General features: G+C 38.0%; 1 long non-coding RNA gene across 2 annotated transcripts; it reads left to right on the top strand.

Moving 5' to 3' along the window:
- Positions 1 to 2,644: 2,644 nt before the first annotated feature.
- On the top strand, positions 2,645 to 3,941 carry LOC109530330 (uncharacterized). Of its 2 annotated transcripts, none has more exons than XR_002170994.1 (3): positions 2,645 to 2,853; positions 3,027 to 3,083; positions 3,474 to 3,941. It is a non-coding gene; the product is annotated as an uncharacterized LOC109530330 (long non-coding RNA). The 2 variants fall into 2 exon arrangements; XR_002170993.1 differs by having other exon boundaries at positions 3,023 to 3,083.
- The last annotated feature ends 2,826 nt before the right edge of the window (positions 3,942 to 6,767 follow it).

Genomic DNA, 6,767 nt, shown 5'->3' with positions numbered 1-6,767 from the left:
CACCCACACACACACACACACACACACAAATATATCATTCGAGATGTGGAAAGTAGTGTTGAGCTGAAGCCACCAGAGGAGCAGCCGTTGGTTCCTTCCTGTCTCTCTCTTCTCTTCCCTTGCTGGACCCTGATGAATATCCAGCTCTATCTCGCTGATCTTTGTCCTGAACTTCTCTTTGTTCTGTCTTTGTTTTTTCTTGTGGCGGCCACCACAAAGACGAGCAACCGCTAGCATAAATCAGGCCCCGTGTTCTTCTGCAAGACTTGACACACTTGGCAACATTGAGGCACACCAAACCCCTCACGTTTTCATGAAACCACATTTGTTTCTATTTCCCTTTTTATGCTTCAACTTCTCCCAGACATTTTTTAATGACCTGACTGCAAGACTCAAATCAAGAAGGCGAACTTCCCACAGCTCCTTCATTCGGAAATCAAATCCAGGTAATGTGTGAGTGCAGCATTTGCAGAATTTACCAGATTGTGTACAAATTGGTACTTAAAGTGGGTTTAAGTGGTTAATGAGTCTGAGTTTTTTTCCTTTCAGAAAGTGAACACCATCTCGTGCAAAGATCTGTTTCTTTTATTGTTTAATTTATTTTATCCTGCGAAGTTCTCATTATTTCCTCATTACTTATTAGGTTACCGGTAGTTTTTTTTTTTGTGACGTACCTCTTTCAATTCCCATGTAGATTTACAGAGCAAACGCACACACCATAAAAAACTCCATCAGGTACTATATACGTGTGTGTGTGTGTGTGTGTGTGTGTGTGTGTGTGTGTGTGTGTGTGTGTGTGTGTTTAGATAAAGGTTATTCATCTCTGAGCTTTAAAACCAAACCCCAACTCTCAGCCTCTTAATTAATAAGTGATTTCAATATTATTTATTTATTTATTTAGTGGAATTACCCTTTTAAATTTAATCCAAAAGCAGGTGAGGTGCCCCTGGAGGCATTTGAGTTTTTTTTTGCAGGCAATAAACTCAAGCTGCCGTCAGTAATTTATAAAAACAATCAAACTATTATGGCTACAACTTGTACCACTGAATATTTGTCTAATTCCTCCTTAATTGGTCTCAGCTCATAAATGCATAGTCATGAACCTACTTTATTATCATTATGTTGCATGCTAAAATGCTATCAGCTCCATTGAAGTTGAACAAAGGCTATTAAAGCCTTTTTGTATGTAATGCCCTGTGTTTTTTCTACAGGAAATGCTACGTTTAAAGTTTAAAATGGTATTTGTTTGCAATTGAACAACTGAAAATGTTTCGAGACAATAAAATAGTTTGCTGCTTTGCATGGTGTGGATTTAAGAAATAAAACCTGTTGAACACATCATAATGGAAAGTTGTTCGTTATAAACTGAGCTGTTTGAAGTAAAAACATCCTTTACCTAAATACACAATTACGCTATAGAATTTTCTGGACACTCCAATACTGTACTGAAATTTTCTATAGCTGCCGCCCTACATTCAACCGCCCTGTTAAATTGTCGTCTTTTTATTGTTTATGAAAAACCCTTGAAAATACGCGTACCATATTTTCCGCACGATAAAGCGCACCTAAAAGCATTAATTTCTCTCAAAAGACGAGTGTGCGCCTTGTAATGCCTTGTATATAAATATATATATATATATATATATATATATATATGCAACATTATTCAGATTTCTTGGACGTAGTATTTTAAATGTTCTGTAAAACGTTTTGTTACAGCAGCATCGGTTGTGAAAGCTCTATAAAAATAATGCTGTATTGTATTACCTTTAGTGTAGCCCTATCTAGTGGATGCATAATGCAACCGCAGCCACGATTGTAGCTTCTCTTCCGTTTGCCTTATAATGCAATGCACCCTACATATGAAAACAGTTTTAAAATAGGCCATTCATTGAAGGTGCGCCTTGTACTCCGAAGCGCCTTATAGTGCAGAAAATACGGTAGTACTTTTGTAAACAAAACAGACAAGTAACAACTGGCGAATGCAAGGCGAGCAAGGAATAAATAAGAGCAAAAACAAATAACGTGGTATCTCCCTTCCGTTTCTTCCAGTTCTAAATACCCCTCATACGTTAACACTCAGCAGGTATGTTTTGCAGGAGACTCCGCAAACCAACTCTCTCCCAGTACTGTAGTCCAGTAGACTGTAAACAGAAAGTAACAGAGCAGGACTGCAATCACACAGAAACATGAGAAGCGCAAGTCAGAAATGTTATGACCTGCAAAGCAAGTGCTAAAGGAAGGTGAGCTGGCATTACAGGGCAAACGAAAACCAGGGTAAAATTTTACACAAAAACATGTAAAATAGTGCCATCATTTTACAGTGACTACAAATAAAACTCAAGACAATTGAAACAGTAAAAATTTCGCAATACTAAAATCAAAGGTCACACATACACTCAATGATGAAACATGGAACACAATACTTGAGCGAAAGGGGTAATGCATTTTTACATACGTGTATTAAAATGACTTCGTAAGGTCATTCATCTTCACTGAAAATCAAAACAACATCATGTACTGTAGTACATAGTACACAATGAACGTTAAAGTCTTTTATGACACATCCTTTGGTGTCCGTGAATGTCTTAACAAGTTGAATCACCATACACATCACATTGTACAACTTTAAAAGGTCATCTATGTGAACTGAATGCGTGCGTGTGTTTCTGTGTACTGTAAACAGGTTAAGTTGGGTAAGGTGAAAGCCTCGTATGAGGAGTTACTTGGAGTTATTTGGATGGCTTGGCCAATGAATATTTCATCAGAGTCGGATGCCTCAGTAAACAGAACAGCGGCAACAGTTGATGATGTGAAGAATAATTCCCAGAACTCCTTGAGCTTACACAGTAGGTGCGTAAGCATATGTAATCACACGTTTGAAAATGGCACAGGCGGATAGTGGGGTGTGTTGAGACAGCTGAAGCTCAGGCAGTCATGGCAACTCTGAAATCATGTTTTATGACTACTACTCATCTACTACTGTTTGTTTTATCCTCATTTTGTATTTTTCCCCCCCAAGGCAGATGCAGACGGATGCAAATGAAGATGAAGCAAGCCAGCAGTGCATGCAGCAAAAACGGGTATACAGTATACCACTTGTGTTATTTCTCAACCAAAAAAATGCTAATTGCTTTCTGTAACGCTCTGAAAATAAATCTTCTAAAAAAATACACCAACAAAAATTCTACTTTTTCACTTTTCTTTTTACTCTACTAAAAATTTGATTTTGCAGATATTGAACAACTCAAAATATGTATTCGTCAATCTCAGACATGTTTTATTTTCAGAATCAGAATCAGATTTATTAGCCATGTATGCAAGAAACACACAAGGAATTTACTTCCCAGTTCCAACCCGTTCAGAGGAACACAGCCCTGCCTGTCTTGTGTGTTTGTTCATGGGGGTTTCTTAGAGAGCGCTGCATTGACTAGATAATAGATATGTGTGAGAGTGTGTACTTCTGTTTTCAGTCACATCTCTGCCAGGACTGTGATGGCTGGCTGTGATTGGGTAAGGAGGCGGAACCAGATGACGTCACTCCACTCTGCTATTACAACACAAATCTACAATCTTTGTTTGAGTCTAATATTTTATGTATGTGTATTTATTTGCATATACACTTTTATGGGTGTGATTTTCTGATAAATCTTGGTGAAATTATTTCTATTCAAGACTGTTTTGTGTGTTGGTTCGCGGATATGAATTAAGTATGAGCAGGGTACCTTCCATTGACTATACAGGATATCGAAATGCTTTTTCTGTAGTGTAGGATGTTGTATGCACCAAAGAGCAGTATTCTGCCAATGAACCAAGAAGAAGAAGAAAGAAAAGAAGAAGAAGAAGCAGCAGAAGCATAGATGACCATTTAAAGACAGGAGTAAGTGTAATTGGATTGGATTACACACACACACACACACACACACACACACACACACACACACACACACACACAGAGAGAGAGAGAGGGGAGGGGATGTATAACATACAGTACACGCGCACAACCTACGATATGCGTACGGTATGTAGGCTTGTGATCCTCAAGACATGCATACAAAATGGTTCTAAGAAGAGGATTTGTTTAAGTTTGCACACCTCTGCCGTATTTCTCCTCAAATCAAAGTGTTTAATCGCTTGAAAGCCAATTAGGATACACGACGTATGAACTAATTATAGCCTCAAATAACTTGGTGAATTTCTTAATGGTTTTAGGTCTGTCAGTGTGTGTATAAAAATATGACTCTCTTCTTTTGTTTTAGAGTCACAAAGACAATAAAGCAGAACTTTTATTATCTATCAAATTAATATAAAGTGTGAATTGTGGAGTTCTGGGTGAAGGAAGATCAGAGGCAGTTATTGTGATAAATATTAATTCATCCTCTAATGTATATTTATGTATGAATTTACATAAAATAAATTCTGTTACAATAAGGTCATGTGTCTCATCAAAATTAAAGCCTGTAATGAATCTTGAATTGTCGGTTTACTGCAACATCAAGACTGAAAGCCCAACACATTTTTAATGGGTGCAAGCCAAGCATCTTTTGTGTGTAATGTTTTAATTTTTGCATGACTGAGGATTAGAAAAAGTACACACTATTTGGTTATATTGTTTGACAAAAATTATGATTGTTTGATTTGATTTAGGACGGGACTGGTTCGCAGGTTATCTACAGATACCTTACAGTTCAGAGTTCAGGGGTTCAAAGGTTCCGGCATTCCTGTGTGGTTTTTGCATCTTCTTGCTGGGTTGGCGGGGTGTATCCAGGTCCTCCAGTTTTTTCCCACATTCCAAAAACAGGCTTGGGAGGTTAACTGAAGACTCTAAATTGCCCATAGGTGTCAACATGAGTGTAAATTGTTGTTTGTCAATGTGTACCCTGCAATTGGCTGGCAACCAGTTCAGGGTGTACCCCGCCGGCTGCCTAAAGACAGCTGGGATGGGATCGATGAGCACGCCTGCGAAAAGATAAGTGGATCAGATAATGGATGGATAGAGGTTGGCATGGATAGATGAACAAATGCATTTGAGAAAATACCATTCGAGTTTCTGCACACCTTTGAAACAGGTTTTGAACTGATAGGTCCCAGATATTTATCAGTTCTAAAGAATCTTCTTTTCACCACGGACTGTTTTCGGTGGGTTGTCGACATTGCTTTTACCACCTGTCGGTTTTGTCAACAAGTTTCCTGCTCTGGGTCGGATTTGAAAAAATAAACAAGCATCCAAATTTTAAATCCGAATTGTACTATTCATATAGAAATGTGGGGTGAGGGGGGGATATTATTCTTATTATTAGTAGTATGTTAAAAATTTGTATATTAGTACGACTGACAGAACCCTTTCTACGAGATTATTATTAGTAGTAGTAGTAGTATTTTTCCCCCTTGTTTTTTTCCACCAAGAATTTTCATTTGGGTGCACACTGAGTTAAAACTACAAGCTACTGTTTTGAATGGAAACATGAAAGTATGGGAAAAGACAGATGTGATCGAAACAGTAATTCTGATACACCTTACTGTTTGTCTTTTAAAACGTTTCTTCTGCAAAAAAAGTAAATGCAGTAAGAGAAATGAATGGAGGGAAATAATGCGGCAGGAGAGGGGACAGAAAAAAAAACTTGAGTGCGGAAGAAAAAAAATTCTGAAGGGAAATGAAAACTTGAAGGACATATGAAGATACAATATGCAAAGGAGGAATGAACACAGGGGGGAGGAAAAGAACAGAAAGACAATGAAGGTTATACTAATGAGTGGTTAGACAGTGAGGATGGAGGAAAGTAAAAGTAAAGAGTGCGTGCGTGCGTGTCTGTGTGAGAGAGAGTGAGAGGGTTTGAGACCTTGAGCAGTGTAGTCCCGTGCCTTTGTACTGTGTGTTTCAAGACACACACTTTGAACAGAGATGATCTAAGAGATGATCTTAACTGTAGTAAATTGTCTGCAAGACTCATTTGTGGAGTGCTTTAAAACACCAATCAGTGGCGTGCGCTTCAACACTGTTGTTCATGGCCTTAGCGTTTCAATGCACATTGGTTTTAAATGTGCCAGTGTACGTGTTTGTGTGAATGTAATACTTGTATGTATGTATATGGACTCTATAGCCTTATCATCCCAGCTGTGACATAACCTTTCCTCTAATTGACTCTACATACTTGAGCTCTGCCGTTTCTAAGGCCTCGAAAGACATATGATCTCCTCTTGACTCACAGCACGCTCCTAGTAGACCTTCATGCACAACAGGATACACGTTGTCCTTCAGAAAATGAATTTGAATGCAGCATGTACCAGACAGTGTATAATTTGTAATTCCACCTAAAAATGAATTAAGATGCATGGATAATGTAATAGTGGTCAAATTGAAGGGAACAATGTAATCAGGCTGTTCTATTAGATCGTCATTAAAGTTCCCTTTTTTAAATGACACTGTTTTGCACAATTTCCTTGTCCCATCTCTCCAACTCTTTTTTTTACCAAGGTTATGTTAAATAACAACTGCTGTACAATTGTCAGTTCTGAAACTGTCATTACTTTTTCTTACATGACATACATATCTACAACTCTATTCATCTGCCTCTCATTCATTTTAAAATCTATCCTCAGATCATAAGCATTTTAGATCTATCTCAGGTACAGTAAGGCAACAGCAGCGTTTGTTTAGACGAAAGGATTATTCCTCTTTTTTTAATGTACACATACAGACAACAAATCATCCATTTGCACACAGACAGGGAAAAATCACACGACACTGCAAGAACCGTATTTTTTGC

Source organism: Hippocampus comes, unplaced genomic scaffold, assembly GCF_001891065.2.
Source record: "Hippocampus comes isolate QL1 unplaced genomic scaffold, H_comes_QL1_v1.1 scaffold104, whole genome shotgun sequence".
NCBI lineage: Eukaryota > Metazoa > Chordata > Actinopteri > Syngnathiformes > Syngnathidae > Hippocampus > Hippocampus comes.
Note: the sequence above shows the minus strand (reverse complement) of the source record. Positions and strands in the feature narration are given on the sequence as shown.